The sequence below is a fragment of the Pecten maximus genome, chromosome 9, assembly GCF_902652985.1.
Source record: "Pecten maximus chromosome 9, xPecMax1.1, whole genome shotgun sequence".
NCBI lineage: Eukaryota > Metazoa > Mollusca > Bivalvia > Pectinida > Pectinidae > Pecten > Pecten maximus.
In genome coordinates this window covers 18,386,595-18,399,872 of record NC_047023.1, presented here as the reverse complement: position 1 = coordinate 18,399,872, position 13,278 = coordinate 18,386,595, and the positions used below count along the sequence as shown (strand labels likewise).

The 13,278-nt window shown below is 42.7% G+C and overlaps 1 protein-coding gene across 10 annotated transcripts in view; it reads right to left on the bottom strand.

The window, feature by feature from the left end:
* LOC117334867 (rho guanine nucleotide exchange factor 28-like) overlaps positions 1-13,278 on the bottom strand; it is a 209,554-nt gene that overhangs the window by 176,719 nt on the left and 19,557 nt on the right. The gene's annotated exons all lie outside the window — the stretch shown is intronic.

The following is a 13,278-nucleotide window of genomic DNA, read 5'->3' as shown; positions in this document are numbered from 1 at the left end:
TAGTGATAAAGTGTCGGGACACCTTAACCACTCGGCCACCGCAGCCCCATACCTTAATAGCAGACGCTAATCCTGTTAATAAAACTAATAATGGCAAAAAGAAACTGTTTATCAGCTTCAAAGATTTTATTGCATCAGTTCAACAAAACTCACAAACTGTGATCACCTTCATGTTGTGATATCAGTATGTCACCTCTAATTATCTGTTCAGACATTTTGTTTCAATGAAATCATATCTGATTGCCATGTGGCAGAACACCAGTCAATAATTCAGAATCGCACACACCACCTACAGGAAAACTAAAGGCTTGAATTTTTAGATTCAATTTGTCGCTGCTGTGATATTAATTCTTATTTACTCTTTGATGCTCATGTTGTTGGACTGCATTAAAGCCTACCTGTCGTAGTCAGACAATTTAATCAGCAGACTTTTGAAAAGGGCAATTTTATTGACTGTATATCAGATTTAACAGCCTACATTTCAGAAGGCAGTAGATCTAATAGTTCTATATTGTTCTAATGGAGTACGTTACTATGGTGATAGGTATATATATATCTGATAATGAGAGGTACACATCTGTACCTATGACCCAACTCCAATACACAGGTTCTAACACCCAAAATCTCCGGGGAATCCCACAAGTTTAATGTTGGCTCAAGATGTTATATCATCCAGATTTATACAAGTTTTTTTTCCTGTCAGAATCTTATCTGAAATATATAACAGTCTGTACTACGTTAGAGAACATTGAATGGCCCATTACACAGTTTTTAAGTAACTTTTTCCCTACATGCCTACATTAGTCAAAAATGATGATTTTGAAAAGGCAAATTTCTGCACGTGTTTGTAAAGATTTGGCTTTGTATATTTTTGTAATGTTACACATACTGAACCAAAAAGTGGTCATTTTTAGGATTTTAAAATAAATTAACAACCGTTAAATGCTTTGTTTGTGTCAAAAATATTAATAACAAAGGTTTAGACATGTAATAAATGTATGTATATAATGTATATACATTTCTACAAAAAAGACAATTCTGTGCTAGAAAACCACTTATAATCAATAATTGATTGATTTCGAGTTTCTGATTATCAATTCTGAAAGTGAAATCGATTTCCATCACTAGCGGCAAGGTAACCTCAGGTAAAGATCGAGGTGCATGTTTTAACTCTCCCTTTGTGTAAGGTTGGCGATTCTCAGATAGCTGAGAAATGGGCTGATGTCTGTTCCAGCAAACAAACAAAATATATCGAGTACATATTATATAGATATTTATATAAAGGACATGTTAGGAAGGAATTATCAATGTATATAATAAAAAAATTTTGATGAATATTCCATAACAGTTGCAAGTACAGCTTATTTTTTCTAAAAGGTCCTTTAATAAATGGGATATTTTAAGGAGTATGGGCCACTTAATACAGAGCAGTACTACTATCATTATAAACCACGCATAAATTGACAGTATATATAATACTGATGTACATAATAATTGTGTACTCAAATTCAAATATCAAATTCTCCATTTTACAATGAGCTATTGAATAGAAGGATTAATTGGCCGAGAGCTGCCACAGAAGCCCTATCAGTGAGACTGAAATCTAGTGTCACCAGGGAATAAGGACACGATTGTCAGGGATAACCACACGCATATAAAGTTGTATCTACTGATAAACAAATGTCATATCTATTTACATGTACACACATCTAAATCTGCCTATGAATAATTGATCTTCTTTAAGCCATGTCAATATCATATTATTAACATGAAAACCAATTAGGCTAATTGGATCAAAATCTACCAGCGACTAACTTTAGAAAGTTGCTTAATGCTAATGAATATTAATCAAGGAACCTTTTATCAGATATTGAAATGACTGTTTGGCATCATCGGAATCACCTGTACATTTGTAATACAGGTAAGATGACAGGGTATGTAGGTATAACTGACATCACCTGTACATTTGTAATACAGGTAAGATGACAGGGTATGTAGGTATAACTGACATCACCTGTACATTGTAATACAGGTAAGATGACAGGGTATGTAGGTATAACTGACATCACCTGTACATTGTCATACAGGTAAGATGACAGGGTATGTAGGTATAACTGACATCACCTGTACATTGTAATACAGGTAAGATGACAGGGTATGTAGGTATAACTGACATCACCTGTACATTTGTAATACAGGTAATTATAAGATGACAGGGTATGTAGGTATAACTGACATCACCTGTACATTTGTAATACAGGTAAGATGACAGGGTATGTAGGTATAACTGACATCACCTGTACATTGTAATACAGGTAAGATGACAGGGTATGTAGGTATAACTGACATCACCTGTACATTGTCATACAGGTAAGATGACAGGGTATGTAGGTATAACTGACATCACCTGTACATTTGTAATACAGGTAAGATGACAGGGTATGTAGGTATAACTGACATCACCTGTACATTGTAATACAGGTAAGATGACAGGGTATGTAGGTATAACTGACATCACCTGTACATTGTAATACAGGTAAGATGACAGGGTATGTAGGTATAACTGACATCACCTGTACATTTGTAATACAGGTAAGATGACAGGGTAGGTATAACTGACATCACCTGTACATTGTAATACAGGTAAGACGACAGGATATGTAGGTATAACTGACATCACCTGTACATTTGTAATACAGGTAAGATGACAGGGTATGTAGGTATAACTGACATCACCTGTACATTTAAAATACAGGTAAGATGACAGTGTTCTTATCCTAATTGTGTACCTAATAGTACTGTACACCAATGCAAAGAGTCACTGTACATGTTAAACTTGTCAAGTACAATGAAAAGTGAATCGTACATATAGATCTGAATCTAAATCTCAAAATTTACTATATCCCTTGACTAATAGGAAGAATGTTTAAACCCTGTAAGAGTGAGCTGTATAAAGCTGAAAATGGAACACGAATGCCTACAAAGGAACTGATTAGCTATTGGCAAAACAAAACAAAAAACAAAATCTACGCCAATGTAACAACTCCAATGTATCTTTATTAAAATTGGTTAACAAGTTTAGGAGTTGTCCAGACAAGATTTGTGGTTTGTGGAGGACAGACATCCAGACAGACATCCAGACAGACATCCAGACAGAGCGATTCCAGCCAACACCCTTCCAACGTTGATGGGGTTGGGGTGTATATTGTATATATACAGGTATGGAATTTTATTATTCTCTGACTTCTGCCTGGATATATCATCAAATAAACGGATAAAAACCTGAATAGCATAAGATATATTACACTCTGCCAAAACATATCTCAGAAGATCCCAACATAACTTATATTGTGTTTGTGTTGCCATCACAGATCAATTAACGCAGATAATTGGCAGCTAATTATAAGTGGTTGTTACGTGTGTAGACAGGAACATGACTAAAATAATGCCTTCTTCTTTAGTCACACACATAGTTTACGCTATTTATATGCATTTGAAAGAAATTATATATATATAACAAAGACATGATATTTCCTTTAACAATAGATTTGTACACTATAGGGGAAACCTTTCTCCTACTTTGATAAACAGCCAGAGGGGGCAGAGGGGCAGAGGGGGCAGCAGTGGCCAAGTGGTTAAGGTGTCCCGACACTTTAACACTAGCCCTCCACCTATGGGTTGCGAGTTCGAGACCTACATGGGGCAGTTGCCAGGTACTGACTGTACATGTAGGCCGGTGGTTTTTCTCCAGGTATTTCGGCTTTCCTCCACCTCCAAAACCTGGCACGTCCTTAAATGACCCTGGCTGTTAATAGGACGTCAAACAAACCAAACCAAACCAAACCAAACCAAACCAAATATACAGCCAGAGGAAACTATACTGGCAGATAGACGACCCCATAATACAAAGGTGTCTATAAACTGAACATGTCTTCAGTCTTGGGGAATTTAAACTGTGTGTAAAAATATTTGACTTCAAATTTATTTCAATGCCTAAAGGCATTTTACAACATTAGAATGTTCTTTTTGATCGTACAGCCTGATTTCTACGTGTTTTTAGTGTATTGTGTATAATAAGTAATCTTCAATTAAAATGAAATGCTGATATCATTTAATCACAGTTTAAAACTTGTTTGTCATTTCTATTTTAATGTGTTTTATGTCAACTCCAGTATAAGGCCAGAACTTATAAGTTATATTTCAAACAGCTCCAGGTGAAAAATTCCATTCCACAACCAGATTGACTGTTCACAGCTCGATTAAATCTCCTGTACTTGTCTGTTGGTATTGTTGTGTATTTGATAATTTGTTTCTTTCGTCCCCTCACGTCCCGTCCGCTCCCATCCGCCCCCACCCTTTCTGTCCCCTCCTGTCTCCTCGCGTCCTCTCCCCTCTCATCCCGCCCCCTCCCCTTCTGTCGCGTCCCCCCCCCTTCTGTCCCATCCCGTTCCTCCCCCCCCCCCTCTCTCTCGTCTCCCTAAGCTTATCACCTGTACACATGACTTATAACAATCTTATATCTATTACTCAGTAATCAATCATACTCTTAATCAATTAAACAAATCACACAAAACTATCATTGTTCAATAGCATCAGGAACTAATTTCTTTACAAATCCTGTTTATCAATCATAATTTGCATAAATTGGATAATAATTTAACCTGCAACACGTTTCAAAGAAAATTATTGTAATTTGGACAAGGAAGTCCTTTATTGCTTCAAATTGACCAATAGAAAAGTTAAAGGTAGTAGAAATTCTACAGATAGTAATGTAACAGTGTGACCTTGAACTTTGACCTGTATGGAACATTTTTAGTTTGATGCGTATTGAAGTTATTGTTTTGAAACATATATTGCCATGTAACAAAGTGTATACAAATTAAAGGTGTATGGATAAGAAGAGTAGAGAATTGATTTTACAGGTGTATCTACATATTAATGTATGGTAATGATGTCAACTAAACCACATAGACCTAAGAATGATGAATTATGATGTTACCAAGCTTTCTCATTCATATTAACTGAAAATGTCCACCCAGCCTCCACCGACTGTCATCTCAACATTGTACATCATACACTCACCAGTGTACTGTCATACAGACATCAGCCATTGTAGAATTTTATTTACAATTTAATCATGAACTCTGTACAACACGGCTCACCTACAAGTGCATATAACTGTGCCTTTTGTTCGCTACAAATACCGTCACTACAATTTTCGTTAGTACAGGTAATAGCGCATATGCCTCAGGTAATTTTCCATGAAATCCTATGGATGAGTTAAAAAGTAAAACTGGTTGCATAATAAATAAGATGATTCATGCCTTTTACTGGCCATCAGTGCTATACCTGACTTTCAAGTGATAAATCACTCTCAGGTAATCACAGCATCCATCACCACACAACAACTGATACAATAATACTCTATAATCAGGGTGGAAGGGATGTCTTCTGATCGGGCAGAACTGGGCACAACTCTAGATTGTTTGTATCCAATATAGGAATGAAGAGTTAACATACCGCTGGGAACCTGAAGCTCAGGGTGGAGATCATCAGGAATGGGAGTTTGAGGACCACACAGTGTTCCTTTAGAGTAGAGGTGGGGATAGGTGTGTGTACCTTTAGTGTAGAGGTGAGGATATGTGTGTGTTCCTTAGTGTAGAGGTGGGGATAGGTGTGTGTTCCTTAGTGTAGAGGTGGGGATAGGTGTGTGTTCCTTGTGATAAGGGTGGTGTAGAGGTGGGGATAGGTGTGCGTTCCTTTAGAGTAGAGGTGGGGATAGGTGTGTGTTCCTTAGTGTAGAGGTGGGGATAGGTGTGTGTTCCTTAGTGTAGAGGTGGGGATAGGTGTGTGTTCCTTAGTGTAGAGGTGGGGATAGGTGTGTGTTCCTTAGTGTAGAGGTGGGGATAGGTGTGTGTTCCTTGTGGTAAGGGTAGTGTATAGGTAGGGATAGGTGTGTGTTCCTTGTGATAAGGGTAGTGTAGAGGTGGGGATAGGTGTGTGTTCCTTGTGATAAAGGATAAGGGTGGTGTAGAGGTGGGGATAGGTGTGTGTTCCTTGTGATAAAGGATAAGGGTAGTGTAGAGGTAGGGATAGGTGTGTGTTCCTTGTGATAAAGGATAAGGGTAGTGTAGAGGTAGGGATAGGTGTGTGTTCCTTGTGATAAGGGTAGTGTAGAGGTGGGGATAGGTGTGTGTTCCTTGTGATAAAGGATAAGGGTAGTGTAGAGGTAGGGATAGGTGTGTGTTCCTTGTGATAAAGGATTAGGGTAGTGTAGAGGTGGGGATAGGTGTGTGTTCCTTGTGATAAGGGTAGTGTAGAGGTGGGGATAGGTGTGTGTTCCTTGTGATAAGGGTAGTGTAGAGGTGGGGATAGGTATGTGTTCCTTGTGATAAGGGTAGTGTAGAGGTGGGGATAGGTGTGTGTTCCTTGTGATAAAGGATTAGGGTAGTGTAGAGGTGGGGATAGGTGTGTGTTCCTTGTGATAAGGGTAGTGTAGAGGTGGGGATAGGTATGTGTTCCTTGTGATAAGGGTAGTGTAGAGGTGGGGATAGGTGTGTGTTCCTTGTGATAAAGGATTAGGGTAGTGTAGAGGTGGGGATAGGTGTGTGTTCCTTGTGATAAAGGATTAGGGTAGTGTAGAGGTGGGGATAGGTGTGTGTTCCTTGTGATAAGGGTAGTGTAGAGGTGGGGATAGGTGTGTGTTCCTTGTGATAAGGGTAGTGTAGAGGTGGGGATAGGTGTGTGTTCCTTGTGATAAGGGTAATGTAGAGGTGGGGATAGGTGTGTGTTCCTTGTGATAAGGGTAGTGTAGAGGTGGGGATAGGTATGTGTTCCTTGTGATAAGGGTAGTGTAGAGGTGGGGATAGGTGTGTGTTCCTTGTGATAAAGGATTAGGGTAGTGTAGAGGTGGGGATAGGTATGTGTTCCTTGTGATAAGGGTAGTGTAGAGGTGGGGATAGGTGTGTGTTCCTTGTGATAAGGGTAGTGTAGAGGTGGGGATAGGTGTGTGTTCCTTGTGATAAGGGTAGTGTAGAGGTGGGGATAGGTGTGTGTTCCTTGTGATAAAGGATAAGGGTAGTGTAGAGGTGGGGATAGGTGTGTGTTCCTTGTGATAAGGGTAGTGTAGAGGTGGGGATAGGTGTGTGTTCCTTGTGATAAAGGATAAGGGTAGTGTAGAGGTGGGGATAGGTGTGTGTTCCTTGGGATAAGGATAGGGTAGTGTAGAGGTGGGGATAGGTGTGTGTTCCTTGTGATAAGGGTAGTGTAGAGGTGGGGATAGGTGTGTGTTCCTTGTGATAAGGGTAGTGTAGAGGTGGGGATAGGTGTGTGTTCCTTGTGATAAGGGTAGTGTAGAGGTGGGGATAGGTGTGTGTTCCTTGTGATAAAGGATTAGGGTAGTGTAGAGGTGGGGATAGGTGTGTGTTCCTTGTGATAAGGGTAGTGTAGAGGTAAGGGATAGGTGTGTGTTCCTTGTGATAAAGGATAAGGGAGTGTAGAGGTGGGGATAGGTGTGTGTTCCTTGTGATAAGGGTAGTGTAGAGGTGGGGATAGGTGTGTGTTCCTTGTGATAAGGGTAGTGTAGAGGTGGGGATAGGTGTGTGTTCCTTGTGATAAAGGATAAGGGTAGTGTAGAGGTAGGGATAGGTAGTGTGTTCCTTGTGATAAGGGTAGTGTAGAGGTGGGGATAGGTGTGTGTTCCTTGTGATAAGGGTGGTGTAGATGTGGGGATAGGTGTGTGTTCCTTGTGATAAGGGTAGTGTAGAGGTAGGGATAGGTGTGTGTTCCTTGTGATAAGGGTAGTGTAGAGGTAGGGATAGGTGTGTGTTCCTTGTGATAAAGGATTAGGGTAGTGTAGAGGTAGGGATAGGTGTGTGTTCCTTGTGATAAGGGTAGTGTAGAGGTGGGGATAGGTGTGTGTTCCTTGTGATAAGGGTAGTGTAGAGGTAGGGATAGGTATGTGTTCCTTGTGATAAGGGTAGTGTAGAGGTAGGGATAGGTGTGTGTTCCTTGTGATAAGGGTAGTGTAGAGGTGGGGATAGGTGTGTGTTCCTTGTGATAAGGGTAGTGTAGAGGTGGGGATAGGTATGTGTTCCTTGTGATAAGGGTAGTGTAGAGGTGGGGATAGGTGTGTGTTCCTTGTGATAAAGGATTAGGGTAGTGTAGAGGTGGGGATAGGTATGTGTTCCTTGTGATAAGGGTAGTGTAGAGGTGGGGATAGGTGTGTGTTCCTTGTGATAAGGGTAGTGTAGAGGTGGGGATAGGTGTGTGTTCCTTGTGATAAGGGTAGTGTAGAGGTGGGGATAGGTATGTGTTCCTTGTGATAAGGGTAGTGTAGAGGTGGGGATAGGTGTGTGTTCCTTGTGATAAAGGATTAGGGTAGTGTAGAGGTGGGGATAGGTATGTGTTCCTTGTGATAAGGGTAGTGTAGAGGTGGGGATAGGTGTGTGTTCCTTGTGATAAGGGTAGTGTAGAGGTGGGGATAGGTGTGTGTTCCTTGTGATAAGGGTAGTGTAGAGGTGGGGATAGGTGTGTGTTCCTTGTGATAAAGGATAAGGGTAGTGTAGAGGTGGGGATAGGTATGTGTTCCTTGTGATAAGGGTAGTGTAGAGGTGGGGATAGGTGTGTGTTCCTTGTGATAAAGGATAAGGGTAGTGTAGAGGTGGGGATAGGTGTGTGTTCCTTGGGATAAAGGATTAGGGTAGTGTAGAGGTGGGGATAGGTGTGTGTTCCTTGTGATAAGGGTAGTGTAGAGGTGGGGATAGGTGTGTGTTCCTTGTGATAAGGGTAGTGTAGAGGTGGGGATAGGTGTGTGTTCCTTGTGATAAGGGTAGTGTAGAGGTGGGGATAGGTGTGTGTTCCTTGTGATAAAGGATTAGGGTAGTGTAGAGGTGGGGATAGGTGTGTGTTCCTTGTGATAAGGGTAGTGTAGAGGTAGGGATAGGTGTGTGTTCCTTGTGATAAAGGATAAGGGTAGTGTAGAGGTGGGGATAGGTGTGTGTTCCTTGTGATAAGGGTAGTGTAGAGGTGGGGATAGGTGTGTGTTCCTTGTGATAAGGGTGGTGTAGATGTGGGGATAGGTGTGTGTTCCTTGTGATAAAGGATAAGGGTAGTGTAGAGGTAGGGATAGGTATGTGTTCCTTGTGATAAGGGTAGTGTAGAAGTGGGGATAGGTGTGTGTTCCTTGTGATAAGGGTGGTGTAGAGGTGGGGATAGGTGTGTGTTCCTTGTGATAAGGGTAGTGTAGAGGTAGGGATAGGTGTGTGTTCCTTGTGATAAGGGTAGTGTAGAGGTAGGGATAGGTGTGTGTTCCTTGTGATAAGGATTAGGGTAGTGTAGAGGTAGGGATAGGTGTGTGTTCCTTGTGATAAGGGTAGTGTAGAGGTGGGGATAGGTGTGTGTTCCTTGTGATAAGGGTAGTGTAGAGGTAGGGATAGGTATGTGTTCCTTGTGATAAGGGTGGTGTAGAGGTAGGGATAGGTGTGTGTTCCTTGTGATAAGGGTAGTGTAGAGGTGGGGATAGGTGTGTGTTCCTTGTGATAAAGGATTAGGGTGGTGTAGAGGTGGGGATAGGTGTGTGTTCCTTGTGATAAGGGTAGTGTAGAGGTGGGGATAGGTATGTGTTCCTTGTGATAAAGGTGGTGTAGAGGTAGGGATAGGTGTGTGTTCCTTGTGATAAGGGTAGTGTAGAGGTGGGGATAGGTGTGTGTTCCTTGTGATAAGGGTAGTGTAGAGGTAGGGATAGGTATGTGTTCCTTGTGATAAGGGTGGTGTAGAGGTAGGGATAGGTGTGTGTTCCTTGTGATAAGGGTAGTGTAGAGGTGGGGATAGGTGTGTGTTCCTTGTGATAAAGGATTAGGGTAGTGTAGAGGTGGGGATAGGTGTGTGTTCCTTGTGATAAAGGATAAGGGTAGTGTAGAGGTGGGGATAGGTGTGTGTTCCTTGTGATAAGGGTAGTGTAGAGGTGGGGATAGGTGTGTGTTCCTTGTGGTAAGGGTAGTGTAGAGGTAGGGATAGGTGTGTGTTCCTTGTGATAAGGGTAGTGTAGAGGTGGGGATAGGTATGTGTTCCTTGTGATAAGGGTAGTGTAGAGGTGGGGATAGGTATGTGTTCCTTGTGATAAAGGTAGTGTAGTGTAGAGGTGGGGATAGGTGTGTGTTCCTTGGGATAAAGGATTAGGGTAGTGTAGAGGTGGGGATAGGTGTGTGTTCCTTGTGATAAAGGATTAGGGTAGTGTAGAGGTAGGGATAGGTGTGTGTACCTTTAGTGTAGAGGTGGGGATAGGTGTGTGTTCCTTGTGATAAGGGTAGTATAGAGGTGGGGATAGGCGTGTGTTCCTTGTGATAAGGGTAGTATAGAGGTGGGGATAGGTATGTGTTCCTTGTGATAAAGGATAAGGGTAGTGTAGAAGTGGGGATAGGTGTGTGTTCCTTGTGATAAGGATAAGGGTAGTGTAGAGGTAGGGATAGGTGTGTGTTCCTTGTGATAAGGGTAGTGTAGAGGTGGGGATAGGTGTGTGTTCCTTGTGATAAGGGTAGTGTAGAGGTGGGGATAGGTGTGTGTTCCTTGGGATAAAGGATTAGGGTAGTATAGAGGTGGGGATAGGTATGTGTTCCTTGTGATAAAGGATAAGGGTAGTGTAGAGGTGGGGATAGGTGTGTGTTCCTTGTGATAAAGGATAAGGGTAGTGTAGAGGTGGGGATAGGTGTGTGTTCCTTGTGATAAGGGTAGTGTAGAGGTAGGGATAGGTGTGTGTTCCTTGTGATAAGGGTAGTGTAGAGGTGGGGATAGGTGTGTGTTCCTTGTGATAAGGGTAGTGTAGAGGTGGGGATAGGTGTGTGTTCCTTGTGTAGAGGTGGGGATAGGTGTGTGTTCCTTAGTGTAGAGGTGGGGATAGGTGTGTGTTCCTTTAGTGTAGAGGTGGGGATAGGTGTGTGTACCTTTAGTGTAGAGGTGGGGATAGGTGTGTGTTCCTTGTGATAAGGGTGGTGTAGATGTGGGGATAGGTGTGTGTTCCTTGTGTAGAGGTGGGGATAGGTGTGTGTACCTTTAGTGTAGAGGTGGGGATAGGTGTGTGTTCCTTGTGATAAGGGTAGTGTAGAGGTGGGGATAGGTGTGTGTACCTTTAGTGTAGAGGTGGGGATAGGTGTGTGTACCTTTAGTGTAGAGGTGGGGATAGGTGTGTGTTCCTTGTGATAAAGGATAAGGGTAGTGTAGAGGTGGGGATAGGTGTGTGTTCCTTGTGATAAAGGATAAGGGTAGTGTAGAGGTGGGGATAGGTGTGTGTTCCTTGTGATAAAGGATAAGGGTAGTGTAGAGGTGGGGATAGGTGTGTGTTCCTTGTGATAAAGGATAAGGGTAGTGTAGAGGTGGGGATAGGTGTGTGTTCCTTGTGATAAAGGATAAGGGTAGTGTAGAGGTGGGGATAGGTATGTGTTCCTTGTGATAAGGGTAGTGTAGAGGTGGGGATAGGTGTGTGTTCCTTGTGATAAGGGTAGTGTAGAGGTAGGGATAGGTGTGTGTTCCTTGTGATAAGGGTAGTGTAGAGGTGGGGATAGGTGTGTGTTCCTTGTGATAAGGGTGGTGTAGAGGTGGGGATAGGTGTGTGTTCCTTGTGATAAAGGATTAGGGTAGTGTAGAGGTGGGGATAGGTGTGTGTTCCTTGTGATAAGGGTAGTGTAGAGGTGGGGATAGGTGTGTGTTCCTTGGGATAAAGGATTAGGGTAGTGTAGAGGTGGGGATAGGTGTGTGTTCCTTGTGATAAAGGATTAGGGTAGTGTAGAGGTGGGGATAGGTGTGTGTTCCTTGTGGTAAGGGTAGTGTAGAGGTGGGGATAGGTATGTGTTCCTTGTGGTAAGGGTAGTGTAGAGGTGGGGATAGGTGTGTGTTCCTTGTGATAAGGGTAGTGTAGAGGTGGGGATAGGTGTGTGTTCCTTGTGATAAGGGTAGTGTAGAGGTAAGGATAGGTGTGTGTTCCTTGTGATAAGGGTGGTGTAGAGGTGGGGATAGGTGTGTGTTCCTTGTGATAAGGGTGGTGTAGAGGTGGGGATAGGTGTGTGTTCCTTGTGATAAAGGATAAGGGTAGTGTAGAGGTAGGGATAGGTGTGTGTTCCTTGTGATAAGGGTAGTGTAGAGGTGGGGATAGGTGTGTGTTCCTTGTGATAAGGGTAGTGTAGAGGTGGGGATAGGTGTGTGTTCCTTGTGATAAAGGATTAGGGTAGTGTAGAGGTGGGGATAGGTGTGTGTTCCTTGTGATAAAGGATTAGGGTAGTGTAGAGGTAGGGATAGGTGTGTGTTCCTTGTGATAAGGGTAGTGTAGAGGTGGGGATAGGTGTGTGTTCCTTGTGATAAAGGATTAGGGTGGTGTAGAGGTAGGGATAGGTGTGTGTTCCTTGTGATAAGGGTAGTGTAGAGGTGGGGATAGGTATGTGTTCCTTGTGGTAAGGGTAGTGTAGAGGTGGGGATAGGTGTGTGTTCCTTGTGATAAGGGTGGTGTAGAGGTGGGGATAGGTGTGTGTTCCTTGTGATAAAGGATTAGGGTAGTGTAGAGGTGGGGATAGGTGTGTGTTCCTTGTGATAAGGGTAGTGTAGAGGTGGGGATAGGTGTGTGTTCCTTGTGATAAGGGTAGTGTAGAGGAAGGGATAGGTGTGTGTTCCTTGTGATAAGGGTAGTGTAGAGGTAAGGATAGGTGTGTGTTCCTTGTGATAAGGGTGGTGTAGAGGTGGGGATAGGTGTGTGTTCCTTGTGATAAGGGTGGTGTAGAGGTGGGGATAGGTGTGTGTTCCTTGTGGTAAGGGTGGTGTAGAGGTGGGGATAGGTGTGTGTTCCTTGTGATAAGGGTAGTGTAGAGGTGGGGATAGGTGTGTGTTCCTTGTGATAAAGGATTAGGGTAGTGTAGAGGTGGGGATAGGTATGTGTTCCTTGTGATAAGGGTAGTGTAGAGGTAGGGATAGGTGTGTGTTCCTTGTGATAAGGGTAGTGTAGAGGTGGGGATAGGTGTGTGTTCCTTGTGATAAGGGTAGTGTAGAGGTGGGGATAGGTGTGTGTTCCTTGTGATAAAGGATTAGGGTAGTGTAGAGGTAGGGATAGGTGTGTGTTCCTTGTGATAAGGGTAGTGTAGAGGTGGGGATAGGTGTGTGTTCCTTGTGATAAAGGATTAGGGTGGTGTAGAGGTAGGGATAGGTGTGTGTTCCTTGTGATAAGGGTAGTGTAGAGGTGGGGATAGGTGTGTGTTCCTTGTGATAAAGGATTAGGGTGGTGTAGAGGTGGGGATAGGT